Raw genomic sequence first — 24,871 nt, forward strand, 5'->3', positions numbered from 1 at the left:
GTCATACTTCTAAATTTAAAAAAAATTAAAAAGTATATAATATCAAGTAACAAGACACATAACTGGATATTTGATTAAAATATATAACATTTTGAGAAATGTTTAGAGGGTTTAAGAAACATTAAATATTAAGAAACATAGATTTATTACTTTAAGTTTAATAAAAATGAATTCTTGTAGGAGAAATCCCATGTGCTTATGAAATGCATAGTAATGTATTTAGGAATGAAAAGTAATTTTGTGAGAAGCATTTCTCCACAAATACTTTAAACAGCTTCACACTCACACACACACACACACACACACACACACACACACATACACACACACACACACAAACCCAGAAACACACAAATACATGATAATACAAATGTGTTATGATTACTTTGGAATATCAACTTTATTTAATTAAGAGATGTCTAGAATTAAGAGATTCCTGGTTATGTCAATGAGGGCATTTCCAGAGATAATTGTTTTTTGGGACATCAAAATAAAGAGGGAGATCAGTGCTGGTATGGGCAACAGTGTCCAATAAACTGGGATACAAGATGGAGCAAAGGGTCAAAAAAGGAAGGAGCCCAGACAGAGGCAAGCATGATTCTTGAATAGGTGCATAGATTGCTGCAGCCATCATCAAAGGACAGCAGACTTAAACTCCAACTCCTTCACTTTTCTAACATGAACTCTGACCAGTTATTCTCCAGGTAGTTTCTAGGCTTCAGTCACATACTTGGACCACATTGTTGGTTCAAGGCTCCATCTCCTTAGACCGAGCAGCTGCTGGTTCCCCTAGCTCTCCAGTGTGCAGATTGCCATTATGTTTTACCTTCCGAACATGTAAACAAATCTACGAAATCCCCTTTTATAATCTTACATGGAGATATCCTATTGGGACTAGAAGTGGTTCTAGAGAAATAAAATTGTACGTTGATATTTTCTTAGTTGATTTTGTGGTTTCTGGAGTTAATTGTCTACATTGAATAGACCTAATGTCCCTAAAGCTGGTAGTTCATGTCATGAACGCTTTAAAGCCATATACATAGTGAATGAATTTGACACTCATTATATGCCACTTGTGAGAGTCAAAATATTTAGTGACTCTATAAACGATATTTTTAACAGTTTTGGAAAACTAAGGAATATAATAATGTTCCCTGGATACTTCTTCACTGAACAACTAAGAAATATAATAATGTTCCCTGGATACTTCAAAACTGAACAAAAAAAGGAAGTAGCTCAGGAACTCATTTTTTAATTTTTCATCCCTAGGTGTGCGTATGCAATCTAAAGTCTTCTTAGTGTGTACTGAAGGATAAACTTCTCTCTTTCAGTCAATGAAAATTGACCATAAACCTCCAACCTCTCATAGATCGAATTACAATGCAATTTTAGCTCTTATCCATAAACAGTGTCTGCAATGAAAGTAAAGTTACTGCTAGGAAAAAAAGGACATTCTGTAATTTTGAGAACAGTTGAGAGGACACTGAATAGGCTGGGGAAATTCCTACATTCTGTTGGGTTTTAGAGGAAGCGACTTTCCAATCCTTAGTGCCAGTGACATCTCCACCCCCAAGTACATACTCTGGTTTTGATCTCTTTATCTCTCTGAAAGAATGGATTCTTCATTGCCTGTGGAAAAAAAGGATCCTTCTTGATGATATTGCCCAGCCAGACAATGCTGGTACTCCTCAGGGCCCACATTCACCACCTACTTCTACTTCTAGACCTATAACTAGACCCAAATCTAAGTAGCCTCATGAAGGAGAGTTACAAAGTGTGAACCATGAGGAAGTGCATTACACCAAAGGAACTTCCTGAGTTTTACAATGTATACAGAGGTCTGAGGAACATGTGTGTGAATGGATTTTAAGCATGTGGGATAATGGTAGAAGAAACATAAAATTAGACTAGGCTGAACCTATTAATATTGGCTGGTTAAGCAGATATTCTGAATTTAATGTAGCAGTTTAAATTGCTAAAAAATTTACTAATAATTTATTCAGTGGGTTGTCTGAATAAGGATCAAATTGTAATTGTGAATGAGCTGAAAATGCCTTATATTCCTTGGTTTACTGTTGATTATGGGACTCAAATTTTCAGAGAAACTGGAATGCTGGATTTTGCAAATAAGACCTTCTTCTCCACAATATAAAGGTCTAGAAGATGTGCATTCATTACTACTTTAAGAAAGATTTATGAGAGGAGAATCAGTATCCTTGATGAGCTCTTTCATTGCTCTTCTTTATATGTCATTTTTTACTATGAGAGCTGAAATTACCCAATTAGAAAACTGAAATGCAATGAGTATTATTGGATTTCAAAGTATCAGAGACCAAGTGACAGCACTCAACAACTACAGGCAACTTGGTTCATACCATAATGCATAGCAAAGTAGAAGCAATAACTAGAATCTTCTGACTTATGTACATCTAAGACCTTGGATAATCAGTCATGGTATTTTCAGAAGTCATTATGATGGAAAATTAAAGTGCATACTCCATTTATATAAGCATAAAAATTTCAGAGCAAATGTGCAATAACAGAAAATCATAGTTTCTCAGCCAATGCCAAGACTTCAGTCAGTTTAAGTCTCAAGGGAATAAGTTAAGGGAAGGCAAGTTACTTTTGAAGAAGGACGTTGTTACAGTACCAAAAAGTTAAAATGTTAATCTTTCTCCCATTCTTCCCCTAAGGGGCCTATGGACTTTAACCAGGGTAAATGTAAATTAGGGAAAAGGCTATGATCTAGTCTTTGGGGGACTATTCAATACCATCTCTGAATTGACATTGATCCTGGGAGATTCAAAATGTCACTGTTACCCTCTGTTCAAAATAGGGACTTAGAGAGGTCAGTGATTTATGGAACATTAGCCAAGACTTGAATAGGAGTGTTTACTGGGTCCCGTAATGCATCTTGTGGTTGTTTCCCCACTCCCAGCATGCACATTCAGGATAGAAATACTTAGAATACTGGTTTTCTAACATGTGGATTGATGGTTATAAAGGTGCCAGAAAGGCTAAATCAAAGCTGGTAGAACTTCCTTTGCTTAGGAGAATAGTAAATCAAACACAATATTGCATCACTGGTGGGATTACATAGATTAGTGTGACCACCAACAACGTGAAGGATGCAGGTGTGGTAGTTCCTACTACAGTCCCATTTAACTCCCCTATTTGACCTGTGCCAAAGGTAGATGGATCTTGGAGAATAACAGTTAATTTTCACTAGCATAATAAGGTAATGACTCCAATAACAGCTGTTGTAGCAGATGTAGTTTATTTTCTTGAGCAGATTAATACATCTCCTACTACCTGGTAAGTAGCTATTGATCTGGCAAATGCCTATATTTCCACACCTATTCACAGGGCTTATTAGTAGTAATTTCCTTTCATCTGTCAAAGCCAGTAATACAATTTTAATGTCTTTTTCAGAGGCATCAATTCTCCAACCTTGTTTTATAACTTAATTCACAGAAATTTTTTACAAAGTGTCACACTGCTCCATTGCATTGATGACATTAAGTGACCTGTCTTTGAGTCTCCTAATATTTTCTTCCATATCATCTAATCATTTTAACTCCTCTATGAGATTTTTAATTTCAGTTATAAGATTCTTCAGCTCGATTATGTGATACATCTGGTACTTTGTATCTTTTCACTTAAATTCTCATCATTTTTCTTGCATTGTTTTCCGGACCTCAGTGAGTATCTTTGTGTTTCTTCTAATTCTTCATGAATCAAATATCTCTGCTTAGTTCCTAGGATTTATTTTAATACTTTACTTGGTATATATTCCCCCATATTTTCATTTTATTTCACTCTCTCTGTTGTATTCTATGCATTAGATCAGAAAACTACTTCTCAATCTTGTCAGAATGGCCTCATATACATGTATTTCACTAATTTATCCACCCAAAGATTTTAAGCTATCTATCATATCTATATTCTTTTCCAGAGTGCTGTCTCTTTTGTGGTTGCCCACTGGAGCTTCAGATATACCACATCCTGTTAATTTCCTAAGACTGAAAAAGTAGAAATGAGACATTCTAGATGTAACTAGAGAGGTTGGAGTGTTGGATATGCATTGTGGTTTCTTCTTTTTTCACAATGAAACTAAGCAGAGGCATTTGTTTCTCACTATCTCTGCAGCAAGTCACAAAAGGATCCATAGGTAATTCTGAGGTAACATTCAGGCTGAGTTTGTTAGTCCTGGGAAGGTAGATACTTAAAGTTAGCTCTTTGCTTCTCATGCTCCTTGTTTTCTGTGGTCTATTATTACTAAAGAGTACAAAGTATCATTAATTCCTAGTTTTATTCTTTAAGAGAACTCTTTGAATGAGAGGTATGGAAATTGTGACATCCATTGAAGAACCAAATGTATAACAGAAAAATTGATAGACTCAGCTTTGTCACTGGGGTGAGCTGAGAGAAAATACAAAGAAGTCATGCCAAGGTCTGACCCAATTTTCCAGAGGGCAACTATTAGTTATTTCTGTTTGCTTCCAAATACATGCTTGTTAAAAGTTAGTAGCCACTGGAAATATGTTCTATAAGTTCCCTTTAAAGATTAAATAGGAACTCTACATTTTTGCCCCCTTTCTCTGGTACTCCAATAGGTTATAGCCCAGGGAAGTGTTCACATACCTGATTAAAAACATGTCTTTTTTCTGTGATCTAGGGATATTAAATCATACACCTTTCCCTTTATGATGCCAAGCTAAGTGGTTCATGATGAAGTACTTGGAAAGGTGGTTATAAAAGGTGGAGCACTCAAGTCATGAAATAAGCCAATTTCAGGCAAAAATGGGGAGCTAAATATTTTAAAACCCTTCTGGAGCTATGAAACCACTGGAAGTGCACACAAGCCCATAAAAACTTTTTTTGGGATTTGGATACAGTTATGTATAATCAGTTTCTTGTGCTTCCAGCATTAGGAAGTTTAGAATACAATCCTGTTAAAAACTGTAAGATTGGAGTGATCAGTGCCTTGACAAACTCCTTCAGGGGATATTAATAGACCTGTAGTTATCACTGGGGTGAGCTGAGGCAGAAAGTTTGGAAGTGCATGTCATCCTACCCCAAGCTGGGCACAGGATACTAGTTGTCTACCTCTTTAATTGCTAGATACAAGTTAGTCAGAACCATACCACCAAGTAAAGACTGAGAGATGATGACTGTCTTCCAGAAAGAAACAAGGGGCTGCATTTTAAAATTGCATCTCTAAAGTACTCCTGGGAGATGAACTGCCTCAGTGTGCTCTGATTCTTGCATAACATTGCCACATTTATCTGTGGTCTAGTGTGTTTCTAATCTCTTTCCAGCCTAGAGTTAACAACGTAAGATTTAAATTGTGGGACACTTTAGCATTAGGTACATAATTGAGGTCAAACTTTTCTCTCCATGTGGTGAAGTTGAACGTTGGGTATTCTCATCATGGCACAGTGACAAGAATACAGTCTGAGTCCAAGGATGCCTTAGCTTTTATTATTTACTTGACAAGGATTTTCTCAATTGATTGGTGGTTCAGAGTTTCTCAGCTGGCCTCTGACAATCTCTGAGTGACTTGATCTATGGTTAGATGTATACTTGGTATGTCTCTTGGAGGTAGTCTACCATGTGTCTTGTGTCCCCTCTGCTGATTCCATCTATATTTATCCATATAACTCAAAAACCCATGTGATTTCCTTTTCAGACCTTTTACTTTTTCTTTATTAGGCAAGAATAATGTTTATTTAATTTACAATCTTACAACATCTTTCTTTTGTATTTATATATAATCATTCTTCAGTATGCATAGGGGCTTATTTCCATGACTACCCCCTCCCAGATAGCAAAGTCTATGGAATCAAAGTTCTTAATATGAAAAAATACATGGTATCAGCATACAACTTACACACATTTTTTTCATATACTTGGAATTATGTCTAGTTTACTTATATTAATAAAATCTTAATATTATGAAAATATGGATATTCTGTATCATTTAGTGCATAATGACATAATATACATATTCAGAATAAATGCAGTTTCCTTAAAATGATTTTGATCTATGCTTAGTCAATGCAGAACTTACAGCTTCACATACTGACCTATATTTATGTTTTGTTGCTCCATTGCTCCATTTGCTTACTATGCAGTGTGATCAACAAAAAAAAGCATTGTTATCACAATAGATATGAAGATTTTTGTGCCTCAGCTCAGGACCTCTGAAAAAGAATTTGCATTTCACATTATTTTTAAATGGCTCTGGTAATTTTTAAGAAGTGCTAGTTTAAAGGAAAATTACCAATTGAGATAAATTTCACTACTTACTCCTGACAAAGACCTAGGAATACATTACAGAAAAATAAAAGGTTAGTTTACTTTTTGTGTCTATAGAACAGATTCCATTCTGCAATATTTGCACATAATTTTTATTGATTGTTACAATCTTTGGCATAAAAACAATCATGCCCACATTGAAATACAGTTTCTTTTCTTGTTTCTAGTTTTTAACATTATAGCGAATACTTACAAAGATGTTTTATTTTGGTTTTGTGTTTATTTTTCTTACCAGATACTTATCTTCTTTTCTTAGCAGTCAAAAGGATTTTAATTTTCTGGGTTTTGCTAGAATTATTGTGAACATTATCAATCTATATGTTTAGATATTTTAAAATGATATAAATATATATATTTTCTATTGGCTACAGTCTATGTTTGTTATAAATATGTCATGTAGGAACTAAAATAATTTTTGTTCTCTTATGTATCTTGTAATTTAAATTATACAACAATTGCAGCAGGTGCAAATACTTTATAAAATTTTTGGAAGCTAATCAAATAATCAAATCTCTCAATGGATATGTAGATTATCTAAAGAAGTGTATCTTACAGCAAATTTGTCTTTGGGAGAAAACCATATTATATGATGATGTAGAATGCTTTGCTTTTTCCAACTATATATGAGTATAGAGATTCTAGATTGCAGCAGACATGATATAACTCTATGTGAAAGTATGAAATAAAAAACTGCCCTGAAGTGACAAACTGCAGTAAGTTACAGTGCTGTTACGATGTAGTGGAACTTGAACTTCCTTCATTTATTCATGCCTTTATTTCTCAAATATTTATTTAACATCTGATATAGACTGGACACTGTCAAATCTGTTGTAGATAAAGCATTGAACAAAATACTAAATGATATCTATAGTCACAAACTTACTTTTAGTGACAGGAAATGCAAGCTAAACAATTAAGGAACCAACATATATACTAAAAAGGGGAGGGTAAGTGATATGAAGAAAAAATATTCCTCAAAGAGTAATAAAGGGAACTATTATAAGTAAAAGTGACCAAAGAAGTCATCACTGTTAGAAAATGACATTTAGATGATTAGCAAAATGCAAGGGAGTGAGAAACTCAGATATGGAGAGCGAAAAAAAGGAGAAGGTTCCATGCACAAAGGATTTCAAGGCAAAGATATTAAAGGATGATAATCTTACCATTGTAGAAATAATAAGTAATAAATATCTGGGTGTGGAATAAAAATGCCAAATGACAGTGTATATACCAGTTTAAAGATATTAGTTTTGACTATAATAGGCAGACATTGGAATTTTTGGAGCAAAATAACATGATGTTACATTTGAGAAATATTTAATTTTGTTTGACTTGTTGAGAATAGAGCATAGATGAACAAGGATAGTAACACAGAGGCTATTTGGGGGTCTACTGTGAAAGTAGTATTCTGTGAAAGGGGTGATCATGTTTTGAACAGAGTAATGATGCAGGATATACTAATTCTGGAGACTTCTGTTAATCTCTATCTATATACATGTTTTTATATATACATAGACACATTTTTAAGAAGTTATAGTAGACAGAATAATAATCTCCTAAATATGCTTATGTCCTATCCTAAACACAAGAACTCATGAATATACAACTTTACCTGAGACAGGGATTTTGAATTTAAGGAACTTGAGACAGGGGTATCACACTGGATTATCTGCACATGCCCAATGCAATCATCATGGTCCTGAAAAGTTGGAAAGGGAGACAAAACTAGAGAGTTAGAAGGATATACAGAGATAAGCAGCATTATTTTTCTGTGAAGATGTTGAAAGAGAACCAATTAATTTGGAAGAGGCTAGGAAAATTGCCTCTTTACACTCCTGAAAGGGATAAAGCTCTACTAATAACTTGATTTCAGATTAGTGAGACCTGCCTAAGATGTCTGACCTATGGAACTTCATGATGATACACTTGTGCTATTTTAAGCCATTGTTTTTGGTCACTTACATGCCATTAGTACACAGATTTTGTCACCTGAATGTGAAGTATTTTGATAACAAACACCTTAAAAAGTGGGTATAGCATTGGAATTGGGTGGTAGACAGAGACAAGGCAGTATTGAAAAGCAAGATAGAAAAGACTCAGATTGTTTCAAAAGACCATGAATAGAGACAAGGATGTTAGCAATTCTGCTAGAGACTCTTCAGTAGGAAATGAGGATCATGGTTCAGAACATACTTCACTAAACACAATACTCAAATCATCTGCTGATAGGAATATGTTTGTTAAAGACACTGCTGATGAGGACTGAATAGGAAATGAGGAATTCCTTATCGGAAATAGTAGGAAATAGAATCCTAATTATATAGTGATGGACAGTTTAGCAGATTGTGCCCTGCAGTTAAGTGAAAATCAGAACCTAAAAACATTTTATAAGACATTTAGCTGATGAGATTTTTAAAGCAAAAATGTTGAAAGTGTGCACTGATGTTTTCCTGATGTGAAGAATAAAAATGTAATAGTCTCATACTCAATAAGTGGATTTGAGGTTGCCCCCCCCAAAAAAAAATCTTTGCTTTTACATAAATAGTGTCTATGCCTTTCTCCATTTTGAAGTTTCCTCCAACACACTCTGCAGTGGATGGCACCAAAAGGTAAGGAATGCCTTAGACACAAGGTTTAGTACCACACTGTGATTTCGAGAAGGAATGACATGACTGTAATTAATTGGCAAACAATAACAACCAAAAATTAAAGGGAAAATCAGTAATATGTTGACAAGACATGGCCAAGCTCTCTATGCTCATAAGGGGAATCAAGTTATTCCTTCCTACTAGTTTATGAAACAAGCTGGGATGCAGCTATATACAGAGCTGCCACCAAACTGCCCCTGAATTTGTGTCCCTACCCTTCCAGTGATTTCTCCCTGCTCCTTCTTCTGAGTTCCTCCACCACTCCCTGTCTCTACTACTCATTTGGTTCAACATTCCATCTTACAGTGTGGTCAAAGTTGTACCCTGCCAAACTCCTCTTGAATTCCTTCTTGTGTAACATCCTTTATTTACTGCCCAACACAATATCTCATATAGAACAGATGCTCACTTTGCGAGTGATTAACAAAATGATTCTAATTTCAATAAACTTTGACTCATCTCAAACCAAAAACTCAAAAAACTTTCAAACCTTTCCATACAAATGACAGATGTCTACTAGGTAAGCAAGTTCATGTGAGTTTTTTCAAATTTTCAGATTATGATTCATAATCATCCTGAAATTCTGTAAGAACCTAAATCAAAGAAGCCAATCCTATCTTACTATTTCAGTGTTATGCACATTGATTAAATGCATATATTTTGGCAAATTGCAATTCAGGCACAGCATATGTGATACTTGGGCATAATAAAATACTAAATTAATTTCATCCTAAACCATTTGGAACTATTGCAATTATACCGAAGGAATTAGAAGGAATAGTGTTGTTTGTTTGTTTGCTTGTTTGTTTAGTACTAAGGATTTAACCCAGGAGAACTCTACCACTGAACCACTTCCCCAGCCCCTGTAATTTTTTTTTTAAATTTTGGGACAGGGTCTTGATAAATTGCTTAGGGCCTTGCTAAGTTGCTGAAGCTAGCTTTGAACTTGAGATCCTCCCACCTCAGCCCCCTAGCAGCTTGGATTACAGGCATGCACTGCGATGCCCCACTAGGAACAGTGCTTTAACCCCCAGAGAAATAACTTTTAGAAATCAATAATGAATATAATATCTCCACTTACAAAAAATTAAAAAGAATGTGAACAATGAACAAATTGCTGAGAAATGTTTTTAAAAGCATTAGCCTCATGTATGATAACCTATAGGAATTAAAGCAGCTAACAGAAGCAATTTTCCTTTTAAAATTGGCAAAGTTTTCTGAGTGACAATAAATCTCAATGAAAGAAGTTTAAATAAATGAGCATTTGTCTATGCTACTGGTAAGAGAGGATTGTTTACAAAGCAGCTTAAAACAGGCATACTTTAAATCCAGGAATATCAACTAGGAGGATTAAAACATTCCTAGAAAATAATCAAATATAAGCATCAAAAATATATATGACAGTGCTTATCAGATAATTTCTATTTTTAATTGGAAACAATGAAATAAGAACTAAAAATAAAGGAATTACTAAGTTACAATGTATCCATGTGAGGAAATGTTATATACTCATTAAATATTTCAATTACAGTGATAGAAAAAAAAACATAATGAAGTGACATTGTTTTCTATTTAAATTAGCATGTATTACATATGGACAGTGACAGGCAATGAACAAAAGTGTTATATGCAGACATATCTGGCAAATAGTTGAAGACATGTTTCATCTTTTTATGTGTCTCTATTATCTTAATTCTTTATAATAGGCATGTATGTATAATCAGAAATAATGTTTCTTTAGAAAAACACTAATTGAGGCAAATTTCAGGCATCCCCACCTCATATTGAAATGGTTCCCCCAATTTTTTTTTATTTTTAGGGTTTTATCTTTGCACATACTAAATACAAAAGAGAAAACACTACAAAATCTTCTTTCCCACAGGCTACCTCCTGAGGCATAATAATTACAACTTAAATATCCAAATGTTCAAATGCTCTCTCAGTACCTGTATGTTTCCCCTAGTTTCTGATTTATTTTTCATCTTTAAAAGTTTACAGAATTATCTGTCTCTGAAGACTTACATATGAACTGTATGCTTTTTATGTCTCCTTCTTTGGAGAATAGAACTTAAATTATTACTACAACTGAGGGGAAAAAGACTCGTTTTATGTGGTTTCCTAAAGTAATTTAGATTTGTGTGAATTAAAAATGGCATATTTATCATTGTTCAAATGAAGTCCCAATTTGGGGGGGTGGGCATAGCTTTTGCTTTAAGGAACTTAATTTTTATGATCAGAAAACCACTCTTTAGCTACTAAAGTTTTCAACATATTGCAAATCTTTCAGATCTAAGTTCCAAATGAAGTTGCTCTTATAGTTTTTCTATTTCTTATATTTGGGAGAGGTAAGGAGGATTTGGGTCTTTAAAAGTCAGATCAAAATAAAGCACAAAATGTCTTAATAATATCAATCAAAAGAAAAAGTAATACAATGTCAATCAGGTTTGTCTTTTTAAAAATTCTCAAACAAAAAGTAAACAAAATGCACACCTTATTCTGCCCCCTCTTTGCTATCTTCTTCCACTCCTTCCAACCTACCCAACCCTCTGTGTGCATTTCCCACACCCCACATGCACTTCACTCTCACTTATTAACCGAATGTTTTTCAAGTTCCCTTTAGAACTCTTCTAGTCCCTAGGAAAGAAAAGTAATGGGGATCTCATCACCTAACACCTTATATTTGTTTGAGGCTCAACCTCACAGGAACAGCTTTCTCACCTAGTTATTCTGATCCTGAGCAAAGCTAATTTCTAAACTCTAAAAATACCTTCCACTCTGGCAGGAACTCCACACAGTCTCAGGAACAGAAAAAAAACTCTAGGTAACATTAAATCATCAAAAACTGAGAAATTTGGACCCCCAATTCAAGGGCACAGTGTCTCTGAATTCCCCCACAGGGCCTCGGGTCTCAGGTAAGGAGATCCCACAAAGTAAACCCTCAGGACATGATTAGAAGCTCTGCCTTGCTCTGCATAATACCAATGCACTGGAATTTCTGTGAATCACAGCAGAGTAGAATCTCAGACTTTGAACTCCACAGGAAAACACACAGCAAAAATAATAGCATAATGCAATGTTTTCAAATGCATAAATCTTCATTTGTTTACTTTAAATATTTTAAAATATGTCCTATTACATTTATTCTTGATTAAACCTCTTCTAGATAGTAATTCATTAATGGTTTCTTTACAGTTGCTGTGCAAACAGTTCATTCATATCTATGACATATCAAATCTCAGAGACATGTTCTTTAATTGCATTTATTTATTTCTAATCTTCTTAAGCTCTTACTACTGTAATGCCTGACTAAATATACACTAAGCTCTATTATTTAAAAGGTAAAATATATTTAAGATATATTTTATCAATAAAATTCACAACTCAACAATGTTCTATTATAATAATAATAATAATTATTATTATTATTATTATTATTATTATTATTATTATTATTATTATTATTATTTTTAGCCTCAGACATTATTTAAAACTTCCTGGTAGAATAGTTGTGGTTAAACAAAATAAGTTCTGAATGGTTGCTTGAGATTTTGGATTGCCCACTAAAATGCCAAAATTTTCATTGTGACTGTAGTTGGGATCAGAGAACTTTTATAATACGATTTAGAAGAGATATCAGAAGAACCCATCTAAAAAACAGGATATATATCTTCCTATTGTTATGATTTTTAGGCCTTGAGCAGCTTCCATGGCCACCATGAAGATGTCTCAATAGTTGTCTACTACTGGCTGAGACATAAAAATGTACTCATTTCTTTGGCTTCAGAAAGTTGGGCCAGAAAGAAATAAGAGTGTATTTTCATCTGTTATTTTTTCTTTTTCTTAAGAGTGAGTGAGAGAGAGAATTTTTAGTATTCATTTTTTAGTTTTCCACGGACACAACACCTTTTTTTGTATGTGGTGCAGACACAACACCTTTTTTTTGTATGTGGTGCTGAGGATCAAACCCGGGACTGCACGCATGCCAGGCAACCTGCTATTGCCTGAGCCACATCCCCAGCCCCTGTAATTTTTTCTTGATTCAGTTTTTCTGCTTCTCTTAAAGCTGTGATTCCCTAATTTCAGCATCATCATAAGCTTGTTAAAAGACAACTCGCTGGAATTGTGGCTGGGTAGAACACTTGCTTGGCATATGTGAGTCACTGGGTTCAATTCTCAGCACCACTAAAAATTAAAAAATAAAAAGGTGCATTGACAACTTAAAAAAAACAAACAAACAAACAACAACAACAAAAAAAAACCCCACTCGTTGCTTCCGCCCCTCAGAGCACCTCATTGGCAGGTTTAGGGTGGAGCCCAACAATTTGCATTTTTAACAAGGTTCCCAGTAGTGCTGAGGCTGCCAGTCAGGACACCATACTTTGAGAATTACAACAGTTGATATCTGGGATGAGAAAAACCAATGGTCTCAGGTGAAGGGGACTGCAATAGTCTCAGGTGAAAGGGATCACAGAGAAGATTAAAAAAAAACACACACTGAAAAGAGAGGGAACATTCCAAAGACAAAATCCAACCTTCACACTTTCTTCAGAACTTAACCTGACTGCAGAGACCACTGAAACACTTCTTGCCCACTCCTGGACCCTGCAACTGCCTGGAATGTCTGCTCCCTCCCAACCTTCTATTCCTGCAGATCCCAAACATTGGAAAGCTGCAAGACATGGTCTTCAGGCTGCTTCTCTTCTATTACTCCGTTTACTCCATTAGCTTTACATTCCATACACTGATGACTCCCAATCACTATCCCAGACCTTCCCACCCTAAAAACATCCAAGTGCCACTGACTATGTGACATTTACCAGCTGATGGATGAAGAGCATCTTAAAGTAGATACAACCACACAACCTTGATTGCAGTCACTGCCTGCAAAACTGCTTTTTCCCACTATTCATACAGGTCCCTCTGGCTCTCTTTTACTGACCACGCATATCCAATCCTTTCCCTGAATCTGACCCTTCCCCTCCCTCCCTTGCAAACCGTCATCTTCTCTCACCTAGTTAATTATAATAATGACCTAACTGCTCTCCCTACCTCCACTGTCTACCCTCCACAAAGCCTGATCCACACTGGCCAGAGGATATTTCATATCAAACATTAGATTATGCCATGCCTTTGTTCAAAGTGTTCATTGGCTTCCCAAATTTTTCCAGACCCAACATGATCTGACTCTGCCCATTCTTGTTGCATCACCTCCTTCCACTCTCCTCCTCCCTTACCCTGTGGCAGCCACAGTGACCATTCTTCAGCATGCCCAGATGGTATCCACCTCAGGACCTTTACATGTGTTTTTGGAATGTTCTCCCTGTGGGTGTGACCATGGCTGGGTCCCATTCAAGAGTTTCTAAGGAAGCATTCCCAGAACACTCCCATCTCTTTGACCTACTTAATTTATTTTTCTATCACTTCTTGATATTTTATGACAGTTTATTTGTTTGTAAGTACCATATTTCCCACTAAAGTGGATGCTCCATGAGGCCAGGGACTTCTGTCTCCCTTGGGCACACTGTAGCCCTATCACAAAGTCCAGCACACAGAAGGCACGGGGGAAATAATTGCTGAATGAATGAACAAATCTTCCCCCAATCGCCATAGAGAGGACTCCACTCTAAAACATTTCTTACCATCTCTTTAATTATAGCAACAGAAATTAAGCTGATTCTAATGATAAAAATTTGTTTATAAAGTAAGTCCTATTGAGTGGACAGAAAAGACAGAAATTATATTGTAAAATATGTAATGTCTCTAAATAGTTCCTCTTGGTGTTCCAACACCCTTCACAAAAAAGTGCTACCCTGCACTTTGCTATGATCTTTAATTGTTCTAACTGGAGGGATGAAGTTGACACCCACCCTGCCCTGCCCTTTGTGGGCTGCATTCCTCTAGCATTTCTGAGCTGTAACACTGAAGGGATTCACTACCCAATAACAGCACAACAAATGCTTCACCTTGCCAGGATGGTAGCATTGACAGAAAGTATAAATGCTGTGAGTTCTAACCTAATAGTCTCTTAATGACTTGTAAAAATAAAATGAAGAACCTTGTGTTGAATTTTGTTAGATCTGGAAAAAAAGCAGCTCTTTCCCAGCCACCTATTTGGACAATATCAATTAATGCAAGTGTTGAAGGAAGTGAATCTCATGGGTTCTTCCCTCCAGTCACCAGAACTTACTATAGTTATCATAACCTCTGAGAATAGAATTAATGTCTGGAGAGCAGCAAAAATGCACAGACCCCCAAAATGCTCAAAACCCAGGATTCTACTTTTGTGATGGTTACAGTTGGAAGAGACAGCACACTCAAAGGTTGCATTACCAGAAAATGTTGCTATTCTCAGCGAGATGCAAAAAGTGGCAAGGGACTTGAGTTTAAAAGTACAAACACAAGAGAATCCCACCTTAATGGGTACTATTATGACATCCAGTTCAATATAATGAGGCTATTTCCAAGATCTGGCCAGCAGCCCAAATTAGCACAGCTTTACTGATGTGGATACAGCAAATTCTGTTTGAACAAGAAATCTCTGGGAAAAAAGATCCTTTCACAGGCTCTATTCATTTAGCAATAAATCAAAGGGAAAATATCCTTCTGGTAAAGACAGTAGCTCCCATCCTAGTAAAATATTAGATGTTCTAAATAAAATAATACTCTATGGGACATACTTATTGATGGCTACTTTGTGAAAACATCATTACTGTTGATATTAAATTGGTAAAGAGGAAATGGAATTGGGCCTAGGAGTGAGGATATTATTGCATGCAGTTGAGTAGGTACCAAGTCCACCCAAAGAGTGAAGAAAATGAGTCACTTTGTGGAGACCCCATAGAAAACAAAAGAGTCAACTCTCCATGGACTTTTGCAACACATCTTCAAGGAGTTAAAAATTACTTCATAAATATTAAGAATCATATGAAATTGTCAATATTGGCAATTTCAAAATATTCTGTTTTAATACACAGAAATGGCAATTTCACATAGTTCACCCTAAAACAATATCACCATGGTAAAGACAGCATATCAAAGAGGACATTGGTGAGCACTGGAGTCCAGGCTCTGGGTTCATATGCCTGCTGGACCACTCACTAGCTGTGTTATATCAGCTAAGTCACTCAACCCCACTGACTGAGCCTCTTGCACAAAGTAGCAGGACCTCAGATGTGAATCCTTACTCCTTAAGTTTCCTAAGCAAGAAAATTAATAAAGCAACTTGCCACCCTCCTTCAGCTTAGAGCTACTGATCATCTTCCAGCTTCTCACAGACAGAGCAGCAATGCCTGCAAATTATCCCGTACAAAGAAAAATAAATAAATAAAAATTTTGCAAAACCTAAAACAATTAACAACAATTTTTAAATGTAATACATCTGCAAAGACTATTTTGAATCTATAATGATTAAAATTCACCAGGACTCATAATAGTATTCAGTCCCCCAAATATTGAAAATTCCTTTTCAAAGCAAAACAAAAAATGAGCCCAACATCACTCTAACAGAACAAAAATCAACTCAAATACAGCTACTCTTTCTTCTTGAGGTAATGAGATCACAGAGACTGCCTTGGTCCACATCCTTGTGAGAGTTACTGTTGGGCTCCTTAGCTTGCAGCCAGATACTTTGCTGCCAATTATGAACTCTCTTACTACACACACACACACACAAAAAAAAAAACCCCACCCCACCCAATGAGCCCAACTCTTCCTACAGCTTTCAGTACCCACTCCCATATCTAGTCAGCAGTCTCATAGCTCATATACCTGTGAGTTTCACACCTGTGAGCTCATTCCCCCAGGGTGTCCTGTGTTGTGCCTTGGCACTTTGGGCTCTCCTTATTTTTTTTTAACTGTGGATGGCAGCACTTCCCTCAATGAAAGCATCTCAGTCATCTGCAAGCCTATGAGCAATCAAGTAGGACACCATTTGTACTTATGCTTGTTTCCTTTTTCTGCAGGCACTGTCATTCATTTGGATAGTCCTCAAACTTGTCTCAGCACCTATCATATATAGTGCTCAATAAATCTTTTATGAATGCTTAAAGACACACTCATACTAAAAAAGTGAAGGAGGGGGATGGGGTTGTGGCTCAAAGGTAGAGTGCTCACCTAGCATGGGCAAGGCTCTGGGTTCAATCCTCAGCACCACATAAAAATAAAATAAAATAAAATAAAGGTATTGTGTCCAACTACAACTAAAAAATAAATATTTTTTAAAAAAAAGTGAAGGAGGATCTACCAGTCCCTTCCAGACACATCAGAATGACTTCTTTTTTTTTTATTCTTGGATAAATACCTCTCTCCCTAAGGCTCATGCTTTCCTTCCTTCAGCCCAATACCAACACATATCTATCGTGTGCTTACTGCAGACTAAAAATTATTTGATTTAATGTCACTAAAATAACCAATAACAATCAACATTTACTCAATGCTACTTTGTGGGAATCACAGTGCCATTATCTCATTTAAAGTTCACAATGACTCTCTGAAGTAGACTCTATTCTACCTGAATTTGCAGATTAAAAAAGAATAAGGAAATTAAGCCAATTACCCACAGGCATAGAGCTAGTGAGCGGTAGTACTGGGAGTAGTCAGCAGAGTCTAATATGCTATGTTACATAATAAAAATATGCACTAATATATTATTTCATAACACATTTTTAAAATATCTTCTAATACAACCCTATGTGTTTTAGGACTTGAAACACCCAACTTAGAAGCCTAGGGGGTAGATGGGCATCATGGAGCACACCTGTAATCCCCACTAGTCTGAAGCCTAAAGCAGGAGGACTGCAAGATGAAGGCCAGCCTAGAACTCAAGTTTTTGAGACCCTGTCTCAAAACACTTTTTAAAAAGAGGTGGGTATTCAGGGGGTAGGGTGATTACCTAGCATGTCGGAGACCCTGGATACAATCCTCAGGATCTCTACCACCCCCCCCAAAAAAAAATAAATTAAAAGAAACCTAGAAGTTAGACTGCATCATGTTCTAACAGCAGCAGAATTATAATGTCAAAGAAGGCCCTTTGGCCCTGCAAATCTTAAACAAATCATAGAGAGACTTTGCACCTCCCTGGCCTCCAATCTGCTATTTGATGACCTACTCTGTATCTTACACTTTCTTTCTAAAGATAATTTTTAAAATACAAGAATCCTACATGTAGAAGTACTGTTCAATGTGTTTAATATTCAATTTAGAATACTGGTATCCATAAAATCTTTAAAAACTGTGTTTTATGCATAGGTGCTAAAAATATTTTATTACTAAAGCCAGGTCAACATGTTGAAGATATATCAGTAATAATTTGAGAAAGACAAAGGTTTGGGGGAAAGCAGTTTCCAGTTATGATGAAACATGCTCAGTTCCAACAAAACAGTTCAGAGTAAAGAAGGTAATGAAGGAAAGAAAACCTCAGTTAGACAAGAATAGCAAGACAATCGCTATTTGCATGTGATTTTCAGAGTGACACTGTTACAAGAGTGACTACTGGGAAAAGAATATGTGACAATGATCACAGGTAACTTGCTTATGTCAAAAATCCAATCCTCAAAATCCCATCCTTTTCCTGACAGCTCCACTCTCACTTTTAGCTCCTTTGAATTATGTGCCTTCAGCAAATAGTGTAAACTAACCATATCATTTCTGACTTGTTTCTTTTCCCCTGTATTCTTAGGTATTTCAAGGACTCTCTTCTATTTTGCCCACTAAAGTGTAACTGGTCTTGAGTTGTCCAGATTTCTGCTTCACATATCTATGCAATTAATCATTGCAACCTGCCACATTCTGCCAAATAGTGGTGATACAGCCATGTGCTGGCAATGCAGAACAATGAGGAACACACAAAAGGCCTCAGCATACACCATAAGAAAGGCCAGTGTTTCATGTTTTATGCACTTTGCATTATACTTAGTAACATTAACAAGATCAACAAAACACTGGTTCCAACTAAATTAGAGATTTGGTAGAAGCTGTTTCTTAGAAACTTCTTTTTCCCTAGGAAAGTAGCCTGTGTAAAGCAGTTTCAACATCCCTGGAACAAAGAAGGCACTTGGGAAATTCTGGTTGACCCTCCCTCCAAGCAGAAATCTCTGCTTCCTTTAGAGCACATGATGATAAGAGCAAAGCACAGGGTGAGCCCATCCAACTGCAGAAGTCACCACACACACAGAGCACAATGCTCAGAGGGCTGGGAGTCAAGAGACTGCAGAAAAGAGAGGAAATAAAACCTACATTTTTTGGATGTGAGGATTTAAAATTCACATTCATGAGGGAACTACTCTTTTTTTTCCAAAAGCATTTTAATTGACATCACAAAATTCAAAAAAGCTAATAATAGCTCTTGGAGCCAAATACTTTTCTAGCTACTCCTCTATTATCTCTTGTAGTCCTCTGTAAATCTCTAAAAGGTGGGAACAAGTGTCTACTTTCACAAAAGGAAAAACAAGGGTTAAAGGGGTAGCATGACCTACTTAAGATCTCACAGTTATTATGGAACAGTTTTGATTCCCATCCAGACCCACCTGATGCCAAGACCCATGGCTACCCTGCCTGGTTGCTTAGAATGATATAGGGACTTTACAACCAACAAAATCACAAGCTCACTGCAATATCATCTCCTTGAGCAAAATTCATAGATGGCAAACAGATGGGCTAGGCTCAGAAAGACGCAAAAACATGAATCCTCTACAAATAGGAAGTCACCACACATCCTTCTCAGCTCTGTCATCACCATGGACAATCACTCTCCATGGCCTGAGATAGGAGAAAGGGAACTGAGGTTGGGGCAGTCTCTCCTTAAAGCAAGGTGCAACATTAATGCTCCATTGATAGGGATTCAGGTATTCCAATTTGTCTAAACTCCAGACAATCTTTATTTGTATGGCACTTATGCATAGATACGAGCACTTTAACTCAGAGAATTTTTAATCACCATTTAATCATCTGGAAAGACATCACAAACCAATTAGAACAGAGAGGTAAGCACCAGATAAAGGGAAAGCAATAGCAGTAAATATAATTTACTAAAATTATAAAGATAGACATATCCTCCCCCATTAAACACGCACATACCGTGAACCAAACATAACAGCATTCCTCAAATGAGTAGACTAAGTAGGAAACAAAGACATGCTTTTGGGGGTTCAAGTAAAGCCTTCCTTGAATTTCTCCACCTATATACAATACTTGCATGAGTCCCTGCCTTCAAATAAGGCAATGATCCATGTCTTCCCATGATGTGACTCAAAGAAGACAACACTTTTCTCCCAAAAGCTAGACTCCAAGAAAACCAGAAGAGGGTGGGAAGGCAGGTCATTGAGCACATACCAAGCAGCCAACACCTAGGAACTAACAGGATGGTTCTGTGAGTCACTAGGTTAAGGCAACAACAAAGGAAAGACTGGAGGTCAGAATGGCCTGGGGAAAAGGAAGCAGCCAGGAAGTGGCCATGCCAAGGGGCCAGAGGATGGCACAGCAGCCCAGAGAATGCTGGAGAGTTCTCCATTCCAGTTCTTCAATAGAACCCCTAGAGGAGAATGGCAGCTATCATCAAATCTTCCCCATTTCCCCCAAAGGCAGAAAAGAGTCAACACACACACACACACACACACACACACACACCATCTAGGAAATACCCCACTGCCACAACAGGTAAATCATGTCAAATCTGACAAAAAAGGATGACTTCTCTTACTAATCCACGTGTGTGTGTATGTGTGTGTGTGTGTGTGTGTGTGTGTGTGTGTGTGTGTGTGTTTGGCTTCTGGGGATTTAACTAAAAGGAGCTTTACAACTGATATAAAACTAGAGAGTTCTTTTTTATTTATAATTTTAAGACAGGGTCTTGCTAAGTTGCTGAAAGTCTAACAAATTTCTAAGGCTGACCTTGAACATGTAATCCTCCTGCCTCACCTCCTGAGTCACTGAAATTATCAGCTTATACCATGCCACTCAACTGAAAATGATATATTCTTAATTGAATATAATGGAGAAGACATCACTGCTACATCTTAGCTAGTGAAATGTATACACTAAGCAGCAACACAGAGGTAGCTTTTCAAATCTTGAATTCAGGTCAAAGCTTATCTTGAAGCTGGATAAGCTGAACACTACAGGCTTTATTCATTTAAATCCATTCCTCTCTCCCTGACTTGTTCCTCTCCGAAACCACAAACCTCTCATTCTCATACACAGAGAAGGACAGGATGCCACAGTTGACACAAAATCCTTTAATTCTGGCTTTAGGAGGATGAGAGATTTGAAGGTAGGTGAGTCAATGGGCATAAAGCGATAATTAGGGAAAAGAAATGAGTTCAATGTTCTATTACACAGTAGGGTAGAATAATGTAACCTATTTCAAAACAGGATTTTGGGGCTGGGGTTGTGATTTAGTGGTAGAGTGCTTGCCTAGCATGTGTGAAGCACTGGGTTTGAGCCTCAGCACCACATAAAAAATAAATGAAATGAAAATATTGTGTCCATGTATAACTAAAAATATTTTAAAACAAAAAAATAAAAGAATTCAAGTGGTCTTAGCAAAAAGAAATCATGACTGAGGTAAAAAATATGCTAATTACCCCAATTCAATTATTTCATAACATGTACTAAAGCAACACACTATAGCCATAAATACAACAGTACAATTATATGCTAATAAACATTTTTATAATGTTCTGGTTTCATCACTTACTCATCATCTCTGAGCCTCAGTTTCCTCACCTAGAAAATAAGAAGTGTGATTTCTCTAAACCAAACATCACGCAGAGTGTTCAAGAAACAAATTAGGCAATAGTACTTTGAAAGAAATACGCAGTCAGCGAATGCTTTTTAAAATATTCAAAGTTTATAAGCTTATAAAAGATGAATTCTAAACCAAATAAATATACATTATTTTGCTAATAAATTATAATAAAGACTATATGAAGGATAAGATTAAATTGAGTAATGGTAGTGTGAATATCAAAAGGGATTAAATATCCCAACTCTTCAGTTTAATAAAATGTTTGGTATTTAAAAAATTACTATTAATACCAATGTGTCTCCAATTTGTTTTGGTAATCATAAAGGTACATAAAAGACCATCTGAAAATGACAACTAGAACTTGGCTATTCAATATTATCATAGTAAAGATTAAACACAATTGTGAATCAAATCTAATTTGTTGGTATACATTAGGGTACAATATTTTTGTAGTTCTAGAAATTAATGTTATTTTGAATTGCCAAAAAGATTATTAAACTTATGCAATGAGTTCTCCTTGGATCTGAGGAATGAAAGTAAATTATTTTATATTTGCTGTAACTTGGGAAGTCAAAATGTGCTTCATCTGATATCACTTATAATATAAAAGAGTGGTTTTGCTAACAGCAAAATAAAATCTATTTTGATAATTATATATAATTATTAACCAAGTCTTAAGAAGCATGTCCTAAAATTTACTACTAATGACAATATCATTGCCCTTTAAATAAATTCTAACAAATTTGAATTTGAGCACCTCAATGAATTTAACACCAGTTATGTATTTAAAGAACAAACCAGTATGAGCATATTTTATGTTTGCTTCTTTAAAGAGGTTTATAAAGTTTTATAACCACAGAATATGCTAACATTTAAAAATTCTAATTGTGAAAAACACGTTTTTCATAATGGTTAACTGTGAGAACATGTAATAGTATTAAAACAAGAATAAAAAAATATGGGGCCATTATCATGTGGGCCCTTTCTCCCTTTGATATAAGGAAGGATGTTTCTCTGGCATTTGCCCTAACTGTTTGAGAGAGAGAATTTTTTAAATATTTATTTTTTAGTTTTTGGCATACACAACATCTTTGTTTGTATGTGGTGCGAGGATTGAACTCGGGGTGCACACATACCAGGCAAGTGCGCTACTGCTTGAGCCACATCCCCAGCCCTGTTCTACAAATTTAAAGGAGGTATTTAGAAAACAACAAGCATGGTATATAACACTAATAAGTATTTTTTTCTATCTGTTCTACTTTTAGTAGCACAGTAATAGAAATTTTAACATGGAAAACTTTTTTTTTCCTCCTACATGCTCTGTAAATCACTTTAAATGTAAAACATCATGTGAGATTTTCCACTAAAGCAGTGTTTCATCTAAACAGATTAAATAAGCAGAAAAGCTCTCCTTACCAACAAAAAGTGGTTTAAAATATTTAATCTGTCTGATTACACAATTACAAATTACTCACTAAATCTACTTTCTTACTTTCCAAGTACAATATCAAAATAGTACTTACTTATAATTCTCATTAGAATTCTAGTTTAAAATATATTAATATTTAGGACTACCTTCTACAGAAGTCCCCTCACAGAATATCATATATCAATCAAACTTATTGAGGTCATACACCAATGAGTACTTGATGGATATTAGTGGCAGATTGTTTTTAATGTCATCAGTAAACTAGCTCTCATCTGTATTTTTTGCAAGCTTCTACACACAGTAATTTTGAATGCTATAAATATGTCATCATAAATGATACAGTGACTAGACAGGAGAATGCTATGTAAGTAGAAAGTACCATGATGTCTCTGGCTTACTTTAGAATTATTTAGCAGGGAAAAATAAACATAAAATAGATATACATATAGGTAGAGACAAAATAAATACAGCCAACATTAACATTTGTTGAAACTAGATGATATGTACATGGATATTCATTGTACTAGACTAACCACAGGCACCCACCAGAGGACTGAGTGTGTGTGTAATGCTTGTGATGTCTCAGACATACAAAGCACTTTGTTAAAGAATGTCCATTTCCTTTCCATGGTAAGTAGACATAATTTTTCACCCTCTAATACTTCTATTGCTCAGAGTGGCTTATGTTATGAGTTATGCATTGCCATTTTCTCTTGTTTATTTTAATAATATGAAAAATTACATTCATAAAATAAATGGTTTTGTTTCATGATACCCCAAATAGTGGTAAATTTTTCACTCTATATTGAAGTACAGTTTTCTTGCTATTGCAAAAATCTAATAACATTTAACACTATTTACTAAAATGAGAGTCTTCTTAATAACAAGCTATTATTCTTGAATACTGAAACATCACCTACACCAAATTCATTTTGTAAGTCTATTGAATTGACTTTTCTTATTAAACTGGGCACCGAGCAAATAGTTTTAATGCAAGCATAATATTTCCAACTACTACATTTTTAATTTGGCAATCTAAAACAATGTGGAATGAATCCAATTCTCATTGATTGGATTCCAAAAAGCACCCTTAACCCACCACAAAGACAAAACAGCATTTTTACTATCTGGTGTCAACGCTCTCAAGTAGAGAAATTCTGAGGTCCCCTAAAAATCACAAGAATTTCAATGTCTAAAAAACCAAACTGCATACACAAAAGGCTCTTTATAAAGGCTTCAACCCTAAGCAATTCCACTTTCACAAACATTATACAGAACATAACATACTTTCCTCAGGAAGTGCACACCCCACCATGTGATCAGACTGAAGGGCCACACCAGCAACCAGAAAGAATTATGGTTTCTAATAAGAATAGATTGAAAAGATGCTGCTGCAGCTTCCCAATGGGTTGCACCCACAGATGGCACCCAGAGCTTAGCTCCTCACCTGTGAAGTTGTCAGGACCAGGAGGGGTGCCCCACTAAGAGTTACAGCTTATGATTGGCTCTCTTGTCAGTCTCGGTTTTTGTTCACAACTTCAGTGATGTTTGCAGGTGGTGAAGCATAACAATGGAAGATATTTCGACTAGAAGCGCCCCTTTCACCAGTGCTAGGATGGGTGTAAGGTAGAGAAACAAGATGAGGCCCAGTGTGCCAGCTGGCCATCCCTGGGGCTCACACACCACCAGGGCCATTACCAGGATGAGGGTTTCCGTCAGTCGGTTTGCATG

At 36.0% G+C, this 24,871-nt stretch overlaps 1 long non-coding RNA gene across 1 annotated transcript; it reads right to left on the reverse strand.

Moving 5' to 3' along the window:
• Positions 1-1,130: 1,130 nt before the first annotated feature.
• On the reverse strand, positions 1,131-24,868 carry LOC144372831 (uncharacterized). The gene is made up of 4 exons (XR_013432699.1): positions 24,588-24,868; positions 7,934-8,020; positions 6,090-6,206; positions 1,131-1,629 (listed from the first exon to the last, which is right to left on the reverse strand). It is a non-coding gene; the product is annotated as an uncharacterized LOC144372831 (long non-coding RNA).
• Positions 24,869-24,871: the final 3 nt, after the last annotated feature.

Source organism: Ictidomys tridecemlineatus, unplaced genomic scaffold, assembly GCF_052094955.1.
Source record: "Ictidomys tridecemlineatus isolate mIctTri1 unplaced genomic scaffold, mIctTri1.hap1 Scaffold_170, whole genome shotgun sequence".
NCBI classification, from domain to species: Eukaryota; Metazoa; Chordata; class Mammalia; order Rodentia; family Sciuridae; genus Ictidomys; species Ictidomys tridecemlineatus.